This window comes from Aedes albopictus, chromosome 2 (assembly GCF_035046485.1).
Source record: "Aedes albopictus strain Foshan chromosome 2, AalbF5, whole genome shotgun sequence".
NCBI classification, from domain to species: Eukaryota; Metazoa; Arthropoda; class Insecta; order Diptera; family Culicidae; genus Aedes; species Aedes albopictus.
The window spans coordinates 342,852,652-342,874,576 of NC_085137.1; the positions used below are offsets into that span (position 1 = coordinate 342,852,652).

At 39.1% G+C, this 21,925-nt stretch overlaps 1 long non-coding RNA gene across 5 annotated transcripts in view; it reads left to right on the forward strand.

The window, feature by feature from the left end:
* Nucleotides 1–21,925, forward strand: part of LOC134288283 (uncharacterized) — a 585,889-nt gene that overhangs the window by 174,136 nt on the left and 389,828 nt on the right. Inside the window, exon 3 of one of the 5 annotated variants that reach the window (XR_009997880.1) lies at nt 9,422–9,443. The exons of the other annotated variants lie outside the window; for them this stretch is intronic. This is a non-coding gene — a long non-coding RNA (uncharacterized LOC134288283). Of the gene's footprint in view, nt 1–9,421; nt 9,444–21,925 lie in introns of those variants that run through there. 5 annotated transcript variants of the gene reach the window in all.

The window sequence follows — 21,925 nt, forward strand, 5'->3', positions numbered from 1 at the left end:
ATTGAAATTCAACTTCTGTGCAATTCACTTATTTATTCTATACAACTAATTCAAGACTACACTACTAAAACTAACTACTACTTTGCTAATTTGACGTTCGCACTATTCGTTACTGATGACAGCTGGAGAGAAAGAGGCCATGATGACGTCTGTCCATCCTTTTATATCGTCGAGGGATCGGAAGTCAATTTTCCTCCATGATGCCATTCCTGAAGGTCCGTTAATGTCATCGCTAAACGGTGTCGGAGTCAGTCGTCATCTTGTTGATTGGCGATGGTTGCATGCTTCTCACGTCGAGATGGCGTCTCGCTACCTATTTCGGGCTGCGTGGCTGCGGGTGACACAAGTGCAGTATCGAACACCTCTATTGACTTCTCCGGAATTCCTTTAGGGATTCCTACAGAGAATTCTTCCGTAACTCGTACATGGTTATTTTTCGGATTCTACCTAGGCCTGCTCCCCGGAGTCCTTCAATGATTCCTCGCGGATTAACTTCCGTGATTTTTTCACGGATTATCCCTGATATTCAATCAGGAATTTCTCTTGGATTATCTCTGTGTTTCCGGGGTTCCTTTCCTTCCAAAATTTCTTCGTTGATTTTGCTCAGGTTTTCTTTGGAGGTTATTCCTTAGATGCATTCAGTGATTGTTTCACAGATTCTTCCCGGCGCTTCAGGGATTTCTCCCAAGATTCCTTCTGAGATTTTTCCAGAAATTCCTTAAGGCATCCGTTGGGGACTTTCCTGAGTCCTTTCATCAATTCCTTCAGAGATTTCTCCCGTAACTCCTTCACTGATTCATTCCATGTATACTGTATAAATTTATCCCGCTAGCTCTTCAGGATTCTCTCCTAAATTGTTTTTATGATAACTTCTAGGATTTTTCAGCGATTGCTTTAGTGATCTTTTCAGAGACTGCTTCCATAATTCTTTAAGTGATTCTTTGAGAGATTTCTCTGAAGATTTCTTCAGATATTCTTTCGGAGATTCCAACAGGGATTTACTCTGGGGCTTCTTTGGGATTTCCTCTGGGAATCTCTGCTTGGATTGTCCCAGGGATTTATCCAGAAAACTCAAAGATACTTCTTTTGAGATTCATTCAGAGATTACTCCAATTTTCCTTTAAAAATTTCAGGCAGGATATGTTCAGGCATTTCATTGGAATTACTCCCGGGGTTTCTCCCGGGATTCCTTCAGTGATTTCTTCCTTTCAGTTTCCTTCTAGGATTCCTTCTTGAATTCCTCCCGGGATTTCCTTAAGGGATTTCTCTACAGGATTCTTTTTGAGATATTTTCAAAGATTACCTTCAGGAATCTTTCATTGATATCTTCCAGGGCCCCGTCATTGATTCCTCCCAGAATTCATTTTGGCGTTTTTTCAAGAGATTTACTGGTTGATTCAGGAATTTATCCTCTACCAAGTCATCTTTCCGAGAATATTTTTTTCAGGAATCCTTTCGGGAATACTTCCTCAATTAATCCTAATGTTCCTTAAAGGATTCCTATGGGATTCTCTCAGGGACACTTCTTGAAATTCTTTCAGGGATCGCTCCAAGGTTCTTTCATGAATTTCTTATGGGTATTGTAGGAATTTCACCAAAAATAATAAAACTAACTTCCAAACAAATTTACTTTTCAAAATTTCTTTTTTTTTCATTTTTCTTTAAGGACAGACTTGTTAGAATCCCAATATGGCCGCCACAATGGCCGACTTTGGCACCTACTCACGATTTTGAGAGCACAAATCTCTTCGTAAACAAAACCAGCGCACCTGAGCTTCTTATTTCAAGCTTATTACAAGTGAGCAAGAACAGAATAATAAAATGCATTGTTGTTTGAAGCTTGCTTCTTGAGATTTGTGCGTCTGAAGTTTTGATGCACTGTTGAACCGGGATTTCAAGACGTTTGTCATCACGTCCACATATCATACTATCTGTCTTAAAACTGCCCGCTTCGATGATCCTAAAGATGCACTGAAATTAATTAAGAACTTATTTTGGAATGATTAGTAGAATTATATAGTATAGATATTTACGAAACCTTTATCTTATTTTACATACCAATAACCATTACTACAGGTATCTTTCTGGATTCTTACAGGGATGCCTACCGAAATTTCATCTTGGATTTTTCCTTAGACTTGATCCCTCCACATATTTTTCCTGGGATTTTGAGGATTATGGTCACTTATGGATTTCCTTGATCGACTGTAAATCGAATAGAACATTGTTTGAATTTGATCATATAAGAGTGAAAACGAAAGAGAAATTTAGAGATAGATGGAATAATTATCTTCTCCCGCGCTTCTTTAGAGTTGTTTTGTACCATATGGATCAGAACGTAACGACAGTATAAGAATAGAGTTGAAATAGAATTTCAAAAATCATCGGTTGTTGAGGATCAACATTGAAGATTTTTTTTTGGAATAACACCATATACTTTCAATTGTTCATTATATCATTTTTAATTCATTGGAAATTTACTGTTGACAACACATTCATTTGAAGATTTTAATAGTGAGACAGCTTCTGTGTTAACGGGTTGGTTAACAAATCTCAAGATCACCCTATCTTGAGCTTTGTTAAGGCTGGTAAATGCTTACCTGAAGGAAAAAAATAGATATGAGGATACTCCCTTGATCTCGAGATTTTAGAGCATTTTGGGGAGATTCTAAGGTCTTAAGGTGAAACGGGACGCCGTGTTATTTTTCCTATCTTGCCTCTCTTTCTAACAATTTGCCTCGCGATTTTGAAGATGGTAATCTCGAGACCTATCGCACTGAAGATGCTGAAAACCAATCAGCATATGCACTGCAAGTGAGCATACACAATTATAGGTTTTTGTTGCAAAATATGAAGTAGAATCTGAGATTACCATCTTAGTAGCAACAGAGCAATGGCGGATATTTTCTCGACCGTCCCGTCCGCCCTTAAGGGGGTTTTCAGAAGTGTTTCAGGGAGTGTCAGGTTGCATCAGAGTATTTCAGTTGGTTTCCGGGGCCTTTCTGGGGACTTTTGGGGTGATTTTACGACGTATAAGAGAGTTTCGGTTGCCCTGCTAATAAGTCATAAGAAGAAGCTTGAAGGGGCACTTTAGAGGGACTTCAGGGGCATTGCTGGAGGTTTCATTAAGTTGTTATTGACACTAACAAAACATGTTATTATATTGATTTTCCAGGAACAAATTTTTGTTATGTGACTTGTTATTTTGCCGCTTATGACAGATAAGTTTATAACTCAATATGTTATGTTAATAACATATTGAGGCGAGTCTGTTCGTGTGCTATTCGCACGGGAGCTTGGTTTGATAAAGCGAGGAAGGGTGAAAACGTATTCGTTGTCGACAGAAATTCGCATCATTTCACAAATGTATTCACCAAATAGCAAGCTTGTTTCCAGGCCAGGAGGACACCAAAATTGTTCTGGAATTCTTTGAAATGTGACCATCACCTACAAAAAACTGAGTTCCTTATCAATCCCTTTAAAACGTTTCTCCGGGATAACCATAAAGCTCCTTCAAAGATTTCTTAAATTACCCTGTATCTTTTTCAGAAATGCTCCTGAGCCCCCTGAAATCTGCTCCTCTAGGCTTCTCTGAAATTTCATAGAAATCTTTTGACCTCATCTCTAACCCGCAGAAATAAAATAGCCTAAAAGAAGTTTCAGTGTTCAGTGCGAGAGTAACATGGTGTGAAATATGCAAAATAAATGAAATAGGTAAGAAATTTTCTTCGTTTTATGTGCTAATTCCCGTCATATCAAATTGGAAATAGCCTAGAAATAAAGATATTCCAACATACCTTGTCCAATGACTCATTAGATGGAAGCAAACAGATGTAGACTCGATTTCACTCCACTTACAACTTCTCACTTTTTTTCTCGTTTTGTGTATGACGAAGACAATCGCATCAAACAGTGGTGCGAAGTGTCAGTATCAACCGACATTTAAAGCTGAAATTGAGAATGGTAACCACTCATTTTTCCATTTACTATCGGAATATCAATTGAATAGCCTCTGATCATTCAATTGACATCAGCTCCAGCCTCAGTCAAGGCACATATCATTTAATTGAGCCCCAGCTAGGAAGCATAAATGTGTGGTGTTGTAGGTTCCAAGCTTTTACCATCGTTGATGACGTCAAACCCGACATCAACCTATCATTCACCTATTTTTATTTTGGCCACCAAACCCAACTTAGACCCAATACTTGATCGATGTTGGTCCAACAGTGGCCCAACATTTGATAAAAATTGACCCGACTTTGACCCGACATTCGACATTTTTTCAGTCTGGCGGAATTTTGCGGGGTTTTTCGTGTTTCGAGTTAAGCTACTCATTCGAGTGACAATCTATTCAATTGACAAGGATTCGCTTCTCATTTGATAGGTGCTCTGATTGAATGAAATCGTTTTGAACATAACTAGAAGAAAAAATGACTGAACAGATTGGTTGGTTAGTGTTCAAATGAATGAATTGAATTTTTGCAACACTGGCATCAAAGCAACAACTAGTCGAATTGTTCTTCGTCTTCATCATCGTTTAATTTTTACCTTTTCAAATTCACTTATTGAGCTGATCTGAAATTCGCACCCCACAAAAGCTCTGTGTTGTGGCACTTCAAAGTTGGATTTTAAAGTTGGAGTTGCAGCAGAGTGCTGCAAAATCTGCTCAATTATTGAAATAAGTTGTTTTTTTTTCCCACCAGTAAATTGTAAACAATATCCGGCAAATGTGTGCATGGATTTTCTGCAATTACGAAAAATCAATCTAGAGAAAGATTTTTTTGTTGCACTGTGATGGATAAAATGCAAACATAGTGAGGAGAAATGTTACCCGAAATATTTTGGTAGTTACTCAATACTACGGAAATATGTTCGAATCATAATTTTTGACTATCTTATGTACCATAGTGTCCCATAGAAGGTGTGACGGGAATGAAACTCTTGTTGTGCCCGAAATAGACGTGAACTAGATAAAAATATAATACGAGGGGTAATAATTTAAACTTGTTATTTTAAGGAAATGATAGTTGTTAAACTACATGTTTTTGCGTGATATGCAAGCAATTTTATGAATCAGTCATTTAAACCACACTGGCGATAAGGCATTAGGAGATCACTATTGGTCGGTCCTTAGTATGATGGAAATTGGATAAACAAAAATCTCGTCGTTTATTTGCCGTCACGATAGAAACTTTTTCAGATATTTCCTTGTTCCTTGTCGCTAGATTTCATGCATGTTTTATGCGAAGAGTTCGAAAAATATTACCATTATACAACCCCTCGTTTTCAAATCATAAAACTTTACCGCCAACTTCTGAGAGCTGTCACGAGGCACACACTTATGTGTGTATGAATGCTCCCCAATGTGGTCGTCAGATAGGAACCCTCCACCACTTCAATGATGATTGAATCAGCGAAAAATGCAACCTAACCACTCCGGTTTACTCCACTCCGCGTGGCTTTTTTTTGCGCAAGCCGTCACTGATGGAGTCCGTTGAAAAACATTGCTCGGTCCGTGGCAAATCTTCCCGTTCCACGGCGTCCTCCTTCCACCATCCTCCCACCAGCAATCAGCGCAGTGCACATTTATAAACAAACCCCACCTCACTCCTCTCTCGCTCTCTGGGGCTGGAGTGACGACGAGTGGGGCTGCCCATCGTGGGTTGTCTACCGAAGTGACGTTGGCAAAAAAGCCTCTTTTGAATCGGACCAGCTTCAGAACGAGCCTCTGGTCGGCCAGACCAGCAGGACGTACCGAAATCCAAGTGGAAACTCTACACACTGCCCGTGCCCATACTCTGCTTGCTAGCAGTGAATGTCGGTGAGTAAAATCATATGGAACCGGTTTTCGGGATGCCCGAAAAAAGAACGAACCACGCGCGCTTTCAATGATGCCCGATGATCACGACCAACGGACGATTCGGTGGTGGCATGGAGTAGCCTTCTCGTTGTTGAAGGAACGTGTTTTGCGTCGTCATCCTCGATGGTTGCATGCAGAAGTAGCGTCGCGTCGTCGTCGTCGTTGGCGCACTTCTACACATCCATACACCCATACCGGGAGTTGTTTTGAACGCTGTGCATCAGGTTAATGTTTTTTTTTCCTTCGAGCTCGTTTTATGCTGATGCCTGTTTTGTTTACCAATATTTCTGATGGGACACATAGCCGTCCAATATAATATTGGTTGTTTTGGGACCTGGACAGGGCAGCGACCGAGTTGCGACGAACAGCGGTAACCGGGATCAGCGTGGGCTTCCTTCCTTTTTGGGGTCGCTTTCACGTGGCGTGGCTTTAAGTGAAGAGCATACCCGACCGACACTTGCTCAGGTCGACTACTTTTTAGGTTATGCAAACAAAACCGATGGAAACTCGCGTGACGAACTTGCACTACGATGATGGTTACACCGAGAAGAGAGTGCTAATTGATGCAAGTGGCAATGCATGTTATAATCTCATATTTTTTTTAAAGATTAAGATAAAGGATTTTTCAGATATTTATAATTTGTATCATCCTACACGGTAAAAAATCTGCACTGTGATATAAACTGATTGGCACTTGAATTCGCACTACTGTTCAATCAGTTTGTTATCAATTACATATCATTTGACAAAGAACATCCAATGCCTCTTCAATTTTAATGTATCTTCACAACAATTCGTCGTTGACAATGTTTTGATTTCAAAACTAAAATTTAAAAAAAATGTGTACAGCCACACCCAGATTCGATACCAGGACCTTTAGAGGCACGATCAACTATTTTACCACAACACTGCTTCACATCTGTTAGAGAGGTGCGAATCGAAGCGAAGCACTTTCTACCGCCTGTCATCTATATTTACTTTTATGCCCAAAACAGTCATTACCAAATCAACAACTTTTCACTTTGGATCGTATTGCTTTTTACAGTAGTGCAAATCGAAGGGATTTTCTGTTGATTTCTCTGGTGGGTTTGTTTTGGTTCTCAAATCAACACTGACAGCATTGCGATCTCAAAGGAAAAGCACTTCTGATCTTGTTGATTACGACATTGAATAGTTAAGGGATTTTTCCCTTACATCTAGGGTGCAGAATTTTTACCGTGTACCCATGCCTCCTTTTTATGCTTTTTACGCTTGATGAGGGGTGATGCATTTTTGACAGATCTTGCCGACAGCCCATGCAGCAACACAGTAGCCGAATATTTCAGTTCATCACCCCTGAGTTGTCAAAAATTTTCAGCTAGTGGAAACATTTGTTATGATTTAAAATTTATTTCTTTTTAGGTTTATGATTGTTGCCCGCCACCTTTAGCTGCAGAACCAGTTGACACCGAGGAACCGTAATCAGGATTTACCACCAGCCCGCTCAGAGTCGGCATTTTCCGCCGAGGCATCGTAAGAAAGGAGAAAAAAGTGAATTGCGATTGACTGGTTTTATATGGAGACTCCTATTAAGTCTATGCTCCTATCGTCTATTCGGCCCTATTTATGCCCTACTACAACCGTAATTACGGGTAACTTATGTATGGTGTCAAGTGGGGCCCTGACAAGGGCCCTGATGATGCTGCTTAGTGCTGATCTGCAGCCGGACCGTCGTAACCTTTATTTGGCCCTCGTGAAGTGGTTTCACCGGCCGGAGTAACACGAGGGCTGCATGACATTGCCTGCCCGGAGCCAAGGGCTGAAAGTCTCTCTAATAAAGACAAATCAATCAATCAACATTGCCTGCCTGGTATGATTTGTTCATCGGGAACACTATGCGGACCCAGAACACATTCGCTTCCCAATCGACCAGGTTCCCTTCCAAAACCTGGAATTTCCCTCAGTTTCCGTCCGAAGCTATGGATTACCCTTTTCCTCAACAGATTGTGGGTCGTGTTGGTGTGGGTGAGTACCCTATCCAACTCAGGAGTGTTTCGTCACGCCGTCCGTATAGGACTGCTTCAGGAATTCCCACCGAAGATTTCCCCAGGAATTCTCACCGGAATCCCCCCCTCGGTGCGACTTAATAGAGCAATCCTCATTGGGCATTCCTGAAGGAATCTTCAGTGAGAATTCCTGGAGGATCTCCGGTGGGAGTTTCGGGAGGAATTCTCAAAAGGAACTGTTGGAGGACATGCGCGTAAGCACAGCGCATTTGCCCCCTCGGCCCACTTGCTATGTACTACAGCCACGACTTTGGAGTTGAGGGGGCCAAATCGCTGTAGTTACGCGCTGGAGAAATCGAAAATCCTCAGTTTATCATTTCCTCCGACAGTGTAGCTCCTTCCGTAAGTCCTCTAGCAATTCCTTCCACTACCAATGAACCAAGAAATCCTCCAACAATTAATTTTGGAGAATCTTCCTCTGTCAGAGTATCCGTCAGAAATTGCTTTTGGGGAATCTTTCAACGATTTATTCCGAACAATCCTCAATGAAATCCATTCGAGAATCTGTTGGCCATTTCTTCCGGAGCAATCCCTTCGATATTTGTTGTGATGGTAACAATGGTAAAACCATATGAAAACATTTGACAAATGTGGAGCAGTGAACTGAAATTTTCGGTTACTGTGATGTTGCAAGGGCTGTCGGCAAGACCCGTCAAAAACGAATCACCCCTCACTACCGCGTAAAAAGCTGGATAACAATTTCTGCCACCCATCAAATCTGAGAGAACGCTATCCTAATTCAACCAAACTAAGAAACGCTAGGCGTTGTCCCAGACGTTAGTGATGTTGAGAAAACACGTAGGAAATTGATCTTTTAAAATGTTTTAATGATATTGGAGGTTTGACGGAAGTCAAGGGTTGTGAGGAGGCTGAACGGTTAAAGTTTGGGATTGCAGTAATTAAAAGAAGCGTTAAAATCACTTTCGCCCGCTGGTTTGATCGCTGAGAGCTTATAGAGATGACAATTCTGTGAAATTCATTTACAATTTGTTAAAAAAGTAGTTTTTCTTTATTTTTGTCTTGATTAATTTCAAAGAGTTAATTTCTAGATTAATTGTTTCAAAGGTTTTTAGAGTTTTTTTTACCTAAACTTATCCAAAAGTTTCTGGAACAAATAGGAACAATAGATGCCCGATGTGATTATACATAAATAATCCTTCCTGACTAATTGCCCTAATAGACTACCACATCTCCCAACCCTTTCACTAACAAAAGCCCTTCCTATGAAAGTTGTGGACATGTCAATATATTTTCGATCTTTAGTAGCAGAATGATCACATCCAAACATTTCTCCTCAACCATCTGCAAGGCTTTGAAATACATGCAAAATGTGTAAGCTGTTTAAATATTTCTTTGAGGACAAATGTAACAAGCATCCCAACCCTTATTAATTCAACGTATCTGAACTGTATTGACTTGTACTGTGAGTCTAGAAAATATGTTCTATTAGGGCTTTAAATTCTACAAAATTCAATTCGGCATGATAATTGATGATTTTTTTCTCTTTTTCTTCCAGGTAAACAAACATATGTGGCAATATCGGTTGAATATGAAAAAGTAAGTAAAAAAAACCTTTTGAAGTGAAGTCGGTGGTGCAGTGATAAGCGGGTTCGGCTCCCACCCCCGTAGATCTAGGTTCAATCCTAGTGGACGCTGTCGGTATTTTTGAGATGCAAAGTTCTGATCACGCCTTCCTTCGGATGAAAACTAAGCCCGTAGGTCCCGGCTCATGTATTTATGGGATCAATATGTAGAGTATCAGGTCCGGTATGTGTAGATGTCTCCCTGGCCCGCATTGGACATTGGGTTTTGCGACAATCTATTGAGTGTAGCCATTTTGTGTCTTCGGAAGAGTTTCATAATTTTTGAAGTAATTTTCAAAGGTGTAACTTTTTGTAGTAAAGGTGATGGGTTATACACCACACTGAGATGAATTATATTTTTTTAATCTGTAGCCAAAATCAAATGACGTGTATAGAATCATTGTAGATGAAGTTTTTTAAAGAAATTTTGTAAAAAGCTAACAAAGTTATATGCAACAATAGCAGCACATTGCCGAAGCCCGTAGCGTAGTGGCTACACGTTCACTTCATAAGTGGATGGTCATGGGTTTGATCCCTGCCCCGGAAGTTGCAATTTTTCGAGCAGCTGACACCTGACCCTCTTCTGAGTAAATGCTCTAACGGACCCGGAGACTTGGATATCGGCCAACGGCAACTCATAACAGACCCCCAATCGAACTGAAGAAGGAACAAGAGCCACACATCAACATCCTCGTGCTTATCATTCTACCATGGACAGGGTAGAAAAGTGACAGCAGCGCAACGGCAACCAGTTCGATATACTACAATTAGAATAGAATACATTGAGGCGCTGTACGAAGTGTAAGTGCAGCCGCCAATTGGAACGTCTCACGCAGTGCCCTAGTGGACAAAAGAGCTGTAAATTAGGTTAAGTGATTGAAGAATAAAAAACCCAAATTAATCTACCTAGTGGTGATAGTGCCTTTCTCGTTGAATATGTTCTCACAATCTTTCCGCCGACGTAAGCCAAAGTGTTTTGAATCCTGATACTTTATAAGAAAAGCAAGCATTTTATCAAAGCCATCATTACATTGACTCAAAAATTATTGATGGGACATAGTCCGACGTTATGTTCAACGTATGAGCAGAGCTGAAATATATCAGCATTTTCGGTTGACTTCTTGAGCACCTTCACTAACACTGGAGGCCAAACAATATCAAGACGATACTTAAAGCATTGTCCAGTTAGAACCCGGACGCAAAGGATAATTTATTGTGACGCTCTCAATGATCATAATCATATTTTTTCACAGCAGTCTGATCATAAACAAGTCCTCTATTGATGGTGAAAATTTCATCGATTTTCTTGCTACGAGTGAAAAGTTATTTCAGATTGAAGATAAGTGAAGGAAAAAAATCTTGCACAAACACGCTGAAAATTAAGCGTGGTCAGGTACGACAGTCGCGAAAAATGTTAATGTCTCCATAACCATTATGTGTGATGTGCACAGATGTTGTTAACCATGCCATGAGGAAGTGCCCAAGGAAGATTGAAGTTTATGTTCATGGATAAGTCTGCTTGGAATTCCAAGATTTGCCAGGAAGTTCGAGCTCTGGACATCGTTTTCTCACATCACGATTTTGACACAAAATGTGTCCAAAGATGATAACCTCAGGAATCGCGTGCTGCTTTTCAAAAATGCACACAAGGGGTCTGTAGAGGTTTGATCTAATTTGGTGAGCTATCACGACAGCCTGAGATGTGTAGTGGTGTCATTACTGTTGAATAGTTTTTATTAACGAAAAAACACTCAAATTTCGCTTCTTTGGAATTCACTGAATAGCCCTTAATTTCGCAAGAAGAGAAATATTTGGCAAAGTTTCTTTGGAATCCTGATCAGATTGGTAGAAGGTCTCTGGACACTACAGAGATGAACTGATTGTTAAACAAATCCGTCGAAGGGGTTGATGTTAAAATTTACTACCATTGTGCAGATTTTTAAGGAAGTAATCACAGAAAAAGTGAGAAAATGTATTAAAAATTAAATTAAATAATTTTAATGATATTTTTCCATGAAACTACAGTAAATTATCTTTGTTTTGAGGGCTTCACCTTTTCTGTTTGTTATTCCACCTCTGAGATATAAGTGATTATCTGCGTCCGGATTCTAACTGGACAATGCTTTACAAGCTAAGATTTAACTTTTTACACAATTACAGATCGCTTTGCGGTTTTTTCAGCAGGGGATTTTTTTACCGAACAGGTTTGGGCCGAAGGGTTTCCGATTTCAATGAAAATTTCACCAGTGCTAGAGATCGCGGATATATGATCATATAGAATTCAAAAAAAAATCATAGTGGACAATATCCGGGAAACACTAGATAAAATTTCAGATTTTTCAAAATTTTGAAATACGCCCCAAACTTCCAACAATGATATCTCAAAAACTATGTATCGTAAAACCAACTTTTTTTTAATGAAATCGGTGCCTAATTATCTCAGCAATCCAATAAAATACACTGTGAAAAAAATTCTTAACCATAGAGAAAAAACGTCTAAAAATACTGATAAAAGTACCGTCTGTATCATAGATTATTTTTAACAAAAATTTTCTAAGCGCAAAAACTAATGTTCTTCCTTTTGTTTTTGACGCCTGAACGGAATCTCTTACCGTTTAAGAGATATTGCCGAAAACCAACGGCCAGTCGCTATATTTTCATAGCGGTGTCCGGCCATTTAGCCGAAAGCCGTTTGGCCGAATGCCGTTTGGCTGAATTATTATAAAAAGGATTTGGAGGCGTGGGCAAACTCTGGATAACATTCTAGCTGCCAATATGATCATCAGAAATATTTCCTTCTTATTTAATCATAAGTAATTCTTTCAAGTTTTTTCATCAAGGGGTTAGTTGACGTTGAAACTGGGATTTTTTTTGTCAGAGATTTTTCTTTCTTTGAATCAATGGCTGTTCTTTCGAGTTATACTGATATAGGAAGTGGCAAGATCACTTAGGTTCATCAGCATCACCGCGTTCGGCCAAATGGCATTCGACCAAATGGCGTTCAGCCAAATGACCCGCAACCATCTATAACAGCGGCCGTTCACTTGTTGCAACATATTTGCAGGCACACTTAAGGCTATATTTTATTATCATATCATAGGTTACAACATTCATGAAAAATTTGACAAAAAATGCAAGCATGTGGAATTTCCTATACAAACTTCAACCACATTACAGTGCGCGAGGGTGAAACCAATTGCATAAAAATTTTATCAAGTAATTTTAGACACAAAAGGGAATTTTAAAACCTTTGTTAGGGGTTGATGCGATTAATTTTAAATTTTACCAAACCTCATCCTACTGTATATTGACACCTCAGGAATCTGAAATTGTGTGATTTGGTGAGATCTCTTCACGGCTAGCTAGACGGTGGTAGTGACTAAACGTTAAACAAGAGCAAAAACGCGGCGTGCGCCGTGAGCGTTCATTTTCATACCATACTAGCCTATTTTTTAGCTAACCGTTCCTCAGGTTATTAAAAAAGCCGTGGTTTGATGTGTCACATGGTACATTTGATCACTTTCGGTGGGGTACCCCGAACTGGTTCCGGAGCACTCCCGGGTCTCCCAAATATAGTCTGAGACTATATTTCATTACTAATGTTCATTAGGTTACCTAAACACCACGATTTGATGTATCGCCTGCATGGGTATGCATGAACACCCAGAACCAGTTCCGGGCTTGTACCGATTGTTCCTGATGTGGTCTTAGACTAGCTCCATGCAAAGTGTTAATAAGTTTTCCTAAAATATCGCGAATTGATGTACCGCATGCATAAGTGTGGTTCATTTTTGCAATTCGCCAGTTCTGGCGAGATACTCGAAACTTGTTCCGGAGCACTACCGGTAGTCTTGAATATGGCCTGAGACTATTTTCTTGCGCTGACCGTTCTTCGCGTTAATATGCTGCGTGCATACGTTTGGTTCCATTCTATATTTGACCACTTCCGGTGAGTCACCTGGAACCGGTTTCGGCACACTATTGGTTTTCCAAAGTATGGTCTATGATTTTTTCTTGTTAACCGTTCATCAGGCTACCTAAAAAGTAATTTAATGTGTCGCATTCATGGGTTGGTTCTCCTTTACGTTTGACCATTTTCAATGGAACATCCGTAATCGGTTGCGGTAGTTGCTATGAACACTACCGGTAGTCCTAAATATGATCGGAAACTATCTTTTGCTAAATCAAGATACCTAAAAAGCCGCGATTTGATGTATCGCATGCATGGGTTTGGTTCACTTTTATATTTGCTTACTTTCGGCGGGGCACCTGGAATAGATTCCGTAACAGTACCGGTATTTTCTGATGTTGTCTGATCCTATCAGGTTATCGAAAAAAAAAACAGATTTGATGTGTCGCTTTCACGGGTTGGGTTTACTTTCATATATGGCCATTTCTGGCAGGACACCCGGAACCGGTTCCGGATTACTACAGATTCAGATATGTTTTGAGAATATTTTCTTGCTTACGGTTCATAAGGTTATCGAAAAGCCGCGCTTTGATATGTCGCATGCATGGGTTTAGTTCACTTTTATATTTGGCTACTTCTGGCGGGATACCTGGAACCGGTTCCAGATCACTACCGGTTCAAATATGTTATGAGAATATTTTCCTGCTTACTGTTCATCAGGATATCAAAAAAGCCACCATTTGATATACCTATCGTATGCATGGGTTTGGTTAACTTTATACTTGGTCACCTCCAGCGGGACATCTGGAACCGGTTCCGCAACACTAACGGTTCCGATATGATCTGAGATCTGTTTTCCTGCTTACTGTTAATCAGGTTATCAAAAAAGCCGCGGTTTGATATGTTGCAAGCATGGGTTTAGTTCATTTTTATGTTTGACTACTTCCGGCGGAACACCCGGAACCGGTTCTGGGACATTACCGGTTCAGATATGGTCTGAGACCATTTTCATGGTGACCATTCATCAAGTTATCGAAAATGCCGTAGTTTGATGTGTCGCATGGATGGGTTTGTAGCGTTTTCATATCTGGCCCCTTCCTGGGATACCCGTCCGGAACACCTAAATGGCCATAACTCGGGAACCGCTGGACCGATCCGAACCATTTTCAATAGGAAACAATGGGACCAGATTCCGCGTCGAATGAACCGTTGGTCATTGAAATCGGTTGAGGTTTACTGCCAAAAAGTGATGTGAGTTTATTTGTACACACACATACACACACACATACATACATACACACACACAGACATCACCTCAATTGGTCGAGCTGAGTCGATTGGTATATAACACTTGACCCTTCCGGGGGCTCTATCAAATTTTGGTTTTTGGAGTGAACATATAGCCTTTCGGTACACATTGGTGTACGAGAAAGGCAAAAATAGCAGCACATAGGGTTTTGACCCCATTCTAGGCTATATTCACAGGTAAACAAAAGTGTGCGTTACCTAAATTCACAACGAAACGACAGTTTTCGTCTATCTGAATCAGATACCTTATTGCGTGAACTTGTTGTTAACTGTGATTTTGCTCAAAATTGTCATATGCTAAACAACCAATGTCGTTGAAGAATTGCCGACGCTTGTGAGTTAAGTTAAACGCTTGGTAATTCACGCTTAAAGTTAAGATTTTATTGTTAATGTTATTTTTTTACATGTTAAATGTTAAGCGTCTTCAGACAATGAGCATGTTATAACTTTTGCCACAAGACTTTGGTCGCTTTGCGGTCTTCGATAAAGTTTTTCAGGACGTCTGAGGCTATAATTTTACGTAATCGATTACAAACTTTCAGAAGAATTTAAATCTTTTTTTTGGAAAAATTCAAAAAAGTGAGTTTTTCCGCATAAAATTCCATACACATTCAAATCGCGATGCGTAAAGTGTAGGTATAATTGATTGCGCTCAAATTTTGCACAGTCGTTCAGGACCCGAAATGAAACCAAAAAAAATAACATGATCGCATACACCATCGAAGCACATAAGAAACACAACGGGATCACGGGATTATTGAAAGTTTTTCAAATAAACAAAGACCGTTTGAAACCAATCTTTTTTTACGGTGTAACTTTTTAATTATTTTTTTTTTAAATATTTATGATGTCTCATTTTCTGTGAATCCGCCCCACTGTGTGGACGTCTAAAACTCAGGCCCATAAAACTATAAGCCACACATTTTACAACGAGATTCGCTACGACAGTGAAGAACATACAATTTTAGCTGACGGTTTCATAAAAAAATGCAATTCATGTTGTCAATTGGCACTTGATCGAAGCTTCCACTTGAAGTGCTGCAAACTTTATTTTTCGAAATTTTTAGAATCAGAATTTACTCTACGATTTTGCTTAATATTTCCGTCGAAAATTCCCAAAAGAAATTTCACCAAAAATTAAATTTATGACTTTCCCAATGATCCAATGATCCAATGATCCATGAATCCAGGGTTTCTCGAAGAAATTCTATTGAACGTCTTTAACCAATAAAGCGTTCCACTCATTTGTCTAAGAGCCCATCATAGGTCTGGCAAAAGAAATTTCAAGATGCTCACCATCCAATACCCGTACCGTCGTGCGGGGCTTCTTTTTACACTTTTTCATGATGTCGCAACATCATGACATTATAACTCCCAGAAATATAAATGGATTTCCAGCATTTTTACACAAAACTAGCTGTACCCGGCAAACTTTGTCTTGCATACTGCGTTTTTTTGACGTTTCAAGTTTCTAGCCAAGACCAAGTCCCCGGTCAAAGTGTATGGAAAATCGATTTTCAAAAAAACCACAATTTCTCAACGTTTTTTGCCTCATAAACCTTTCTTGGGTGAAAACTAACAGAATAAAACTACGACGACCTAAATCGGACCTGCCGTTCGCAAGTTATGCGCGGTCCCACGTATGCCACTGCATTTTTATATATTACACAAAATAATCGTGAGTATGTATGTAGGATGTATGCAAAATTTGAACTTAATCCATCAGTAAGCTAAAAAGTTGTTCATACACCAATCGGACACATCTCATATAGAATCGGATGGGGGCTACTTTGGACATTTTCAACTATAACAAACCTGCATTTTAAATTCCAGGGTTATTAAGAAAATTACTTTGTACCATTACTGTAACATGATTTCAAAAAAAAAAAAAAATACGTTTTTAGATGGTATTGTGCTACCTTTGGTATTATGATCAGCGTGATATTGTAATATAGACAGCCCAACTATCATTTTTGCTGCATAAGAGTGTAAAAGAGCTTTCTTTCATAAGTGTTTGCTGCATAAGCTTTTATGCAGCTACTTTTGTTAGTAGGGAGCCTGAAAATAGAGACCATCAATTCTTTATTTATCTGAAACGGTCATTTATAGTGTATAACGATACAAATATTTGATTGTATATGCTATGTTGATACATCTTGGATGAATTGATCAACCCTTTGATATGTATGAACTGAAGAAATAATGCTTACAGGGCAAATGTTCTGATACGTGATATATATTTTTTGGTTTATTCGTTGTTTTGCACGTCCTGACAAGCAATAACGGGTCTGCTTAAAAACTATTTCAACCAAATGAAGAGGAACATATTGCTTCATAACAGTCCCAAATTGATGTCTTTGGATTTGAACCATATTTTGAATTTGAAAATTCCATGTACAAAAGTGTCCAAGGTAGCCCCGCATTTCAAAAGTAACCCCGGTAGCTATCGTCTGGTAGATTTCGTCGGGACTGGTCAGAAATTTTCCCGATACATTCTGCTGAGAAATAATCAATGAGTTGCGTTGAGCTGCGTGGTAACGGAGTACTTAGTTTATCGATTGGAAGCTGTGGTGCACACTTTAAATCTCTCTTTTCAATTTATGGACAGTTATTCGAAAAATGCAGCTTAAACGCTGCCGATACCCCCTTGAAAGCCCCCTGAAGTTCACCTGAAACCTGTCTAAAATCCCTGAAACGTCCTTATATGCTTTGGCACCCCTTGAAATGCCTCCGAAGCCTTCTGAAATCCCCCTAAAGCTCACATAAGGCCAAGTGAAGTCCAATAAGACCCTACTGAAGCCTCATGAAATGCCGAGAAACGCGTTGAACCCCCTGGAATCTTCCTACAGCTCACCTGAGTCTCGTAAAATCGACCTCTCTGAAAAGGTCTGAGACCCATTGATTGAACGCCTCTGAAAACCTTCCTTTGGTTCCCAAAAGTTTACAAGAGAGCCTTTGAATCCTTCTGCAACGTCCAAAAATGTCTTCTGAAACTTTCTGGCAGGCTCGTGCATGGAAAAGGCGACATGGGAGGGGTTTTTCCTCATTTCATCAATAGGCGGAGGGGCGCCAAGTGTATGGAACATCGACAATGGGAGGGATTTAACCCCCAAAACCCTTCCCCATCTAAATAACATTTTGATGACCAATCAGTCTTCTTGAGATTTTGACTACCGTCATAGAACCGAGTACCTTTCATTTGATTTAATAATGGTTTAAAAAACCTCTTCAAGTCTATTTGACATGTTTTGTTCTTCCCGAACTGACTTCGTTTCCGATACCTTGGCGCTTAAATTTCCAGAGAGTTCTGGGTCGGAAACATCTTCACCTGCGTGTCCATCACACATACCACAAACCAGGAGCAGTTGGCGCTAGTAAATGAAAAGCATGCTTATCACAATAATGAGCAAAATTCCTAAAAGAAAACCTGAATAGAATCATTGGAAAAATCTTTTAGGAAATCTCTTCGTAAGAAGTACTAAAGAAACCTCTAAAAATCCCATGAGGAATCACTGGAGAAATCCTGGTGAAATATCTGGAGGAATACTTAGTAAATCCTGGATAAATTATCAGAAGAATAACAGGACGATATCCTACAGGAATTTCTCAAGGAATCTTGTAAGTTATTGCAGTAGTAACGTGTAGAGGAGTTCCCGGATAAATGTTTTGAAGAATTTCTGAAGGAATCCTTATTGCAATCCCCAGAATCATCCATAAAGGAAATAATTGATAAATCAATGGAGAATTTCTAGAAGAATCATTGGATGAGTTCCTATCGAAATCTGTAAAGAAATGCCTGTTTGAATTTCAGATGAAGTTGTTTGCGAAATCCACAGAGGAATTGCTGAAAATGTCCGGGCGGCATATATGGAGCAATTCCTAGAGGAATTTCAGCAAAAATGGCTTGCGACATTTTAGCAAGAACTCCAGGAAAATTCCTAGCGGCAAACATTTTTAGAACAATCTCAGCAGCTTTTAGAAAAGCAATCATAGGAGAAATTTCTGAAACAATACCAAAGACATTCCTTAGAAATAACAAGATGTATTCCTGAGAAATACGCATATAACGCAATTCTGGAAAATCCTCAGAAGAATTTCTCGATAAATTGTTTGAGTAAACTCTGGAAAAATAATCGAAGATATAACCCTGAATAAAAGCCTTGTAGAATTTTTGGAGGAATATCAGCAGGAATTTCTGAAAGAGTCTCTAGGAAGATTCCAGGATTTATCCATGGAATGGTTCTAGATGAATGATTGGAAATTTTTGGAGAAATCCCTACCCAAATCTCTGTATACATTCCTAGAAATGATCCTGTAGACACTGCTGGAAAAAGCCCCGCAGGAAAATCAGTGAACATTCATGTAGGAATATCAGCTGGACTAACGAAGGAATCCCGACATAAGCCAAGGGACACCCTGTGAAATTCTTGGATTGACATCAGTAGAATTCTTAGAAGAATCCTGACTAGAAAATTGTAAAAAATATAACTTTTTACAATTATTCAAATCGTGATATTTGAAACTCATTGTGATATATAAGGGTATGCGGTATGGGATTTTTTCAAAGCGATACGAAACGAAACGGTATATGAATTTTTTTATGAGATGCGGTACGAAACGAGACGAAATTCAAAAATGTTTCGTGAGATCGATACGAAATCAGAATTCACTCGGTATTTTACGAAACGAAACGATTTTTTTGTAAAAAATCCGCGGAATTTGCAGTTATATCATTTTTTTGCAAATTTGCAGTTTTTCCTACTGATGGCGTGAATTGTGTTTCCCTTGAGACTTTCATCCCCTAGACTTCATTTGCTACAGTTGGGTGTTAGACCATTTGGACAGGGGGGCCAGTTTACTTGAAATTTTGTACGTGACTAGATATTGTGCACATCTCCCTGCATGCGAACAATCAAGTCAATTGGTGCAAAGTTGACCGTGTTAGCGCGCAAAGTACCCTTAGGCCCTCCTGCCTAAATTGTCCCAGATCCTATTTTTTTACAATTTTTAACCACAGATATTGAAACTTCCACCAATAACATTAATAACCATTAATAAGATTGCTTCAACGATTAATAAATACGTTGCGTCATTGCGATGATGTTATAAAATGCTCGAACTACAAACGAGCCACCATCTTCAAACCAAACGGTACCTCTACTAGAGGTGTAGTGCAAAGAAAACCATTGCTTAATTAAGTGAAATTAAGAAAAACCGCTACGTTTCACTTAACATCTAAATATCCAATGTTCAGTAGTGCAGACACCGATAATCCTATAGAAATGTTGGGGAAATCTAAAAATTGCGTTTTAATTCCCAAACCTTCAGCGCCGGAATCAAAATCTCTATAAGATGTTCTAATTCCGATTGTTTATCATAATTCTGAAGCATATGATAAGAAACATAAACTAGATGTTCACCATCAAGCTCTGTGGATAGCGTAACTTCTGGAGAAAGCTTGTAATCAAAAACCTTCAAAAAAGTTGATAGATGCTTGAATTTCTCAGAAAATACCCAGTAAAACCAGTGTGTGTCTAGGTGTGTGTTCAATAGTATGGGAAAAACATCAAATTCTCGCTCCAGTTGACTTTTTCGATTCCATTTAGGTCTCATATGAACTGTGCAAAATTTCAGCGCAATCGGTGAAACTATAATTTAGCGCAAGCGGTTCAAAGTTTTCATAGGATTTACTATGGGAAAAGTTACACCCTCAGATAAAAATTCCCAGAGGTCGCCCCTTGTCTCCTTAATTCAAATCGATCAATGCTTCTTGTAGAAAAATCATTTATGAAACTTCCCTTCGCAGACCGCAAAACAATTGGATGCTCGTGGAAAAAGTTATTGATTTATTTCCGATTAGTGATCCAACGAACGGCTTTTTGTTTTGTTTTATCAGCAGCACTGCTGTTGTCGTTGCTGCATCCCGAGCAGGAGAAAATAGCTGAAGAATAACAAACTCAGGTATGGAAAACCGAATACCTACAACCTGAATGAGGTATTAAGAAGCCCTGCATAAGAGGTAAAATACCTTAAATAATAACTGATGTGTTTCCTGTGCATAACACGCGAATAATGACTTCAGGTATGGTAATACCTAAATAATAATCGGTGATTTTTCCATACAAATAGTGATTTTTCCATAATTGAATAATACCTCAATCAGTCCTCAAAACCAAAATAATAACTCCTTGAGGTATTCTATCAATACCTACAAAATACCAAAATAAGTTATTTTCAATACCTGGACAACCGACCAATACCTAGTTTTTGTATGATACCTGACTTTGGTATGCTCCAGTTATGTGTCAGTTATTCATTCCTGCTCGGGATGGGGTGTCGGGTGGCATCACCACCCCCAGAAACAGCAGCATCCAAGGCAGCAGCTACAGTGCTGCTAATAAAACAAAACAAAAAGCCGTTCGTTGGATCACTAATCGGTAATAAATCAATAACTTTTTCCACAAGCATCCAATCGTTTTGCGGTCTTCGAAGGAAAGTTTCATAAATGATTTTTCTACAAGAAGCGTTGATCAATTTGAATTAAGGAGATAAGGGGCGACCTCTGGGATTTTATGTTTGAATGTGTAACTTTTCCCATAGTAAATCCTATGAAAACTTTGAACCGCTTGCGCTAAATTATAGTTTCACCGATTGCGCTGAAATTTTGTACAGTTCATATGGGACCTAAATGGGATCTAAAAAGTCGACTGGAGCGAGGATTTATTTTTTCCATACAAGTGTGTCCCATACTAGTGTTCAACCTTCAGGTCTATCAATTCAGAACATTAGGTCCCAAAATAAACTAACTTGGGAGTTATTTTGCTAAAATAAATGAACAAAAAAATTAAAAAACCATTTTTTTTTCATATTTTTTATTGAATATTAAAAATTATACCAACTATTGAAAAAATATGTTTGAACTTTTGAAAAAAATTTGCTTGTAACTTTTTTTCTATTGAAAATGGAGTTATGGGCCGCCATGTTTTTTTTCGCCCCTTCAATATTTTAGGATTTTTGAAGGGAGGGGGGGAACACATAAAACAAATTAAATATTTGTATCGGCCTTATGCATAAAAAAATGTTTCACTAGTCCAGAGTGTGTTGGAGAATAACCTGATGAGATCCAGCTAACAAACGTCTTTCTATCGAATTTAATAGGGGTATACACTTAACAGTGTGAGCAGCTGGTTAATGATCGTCCTGATTAAACGTCGCGATT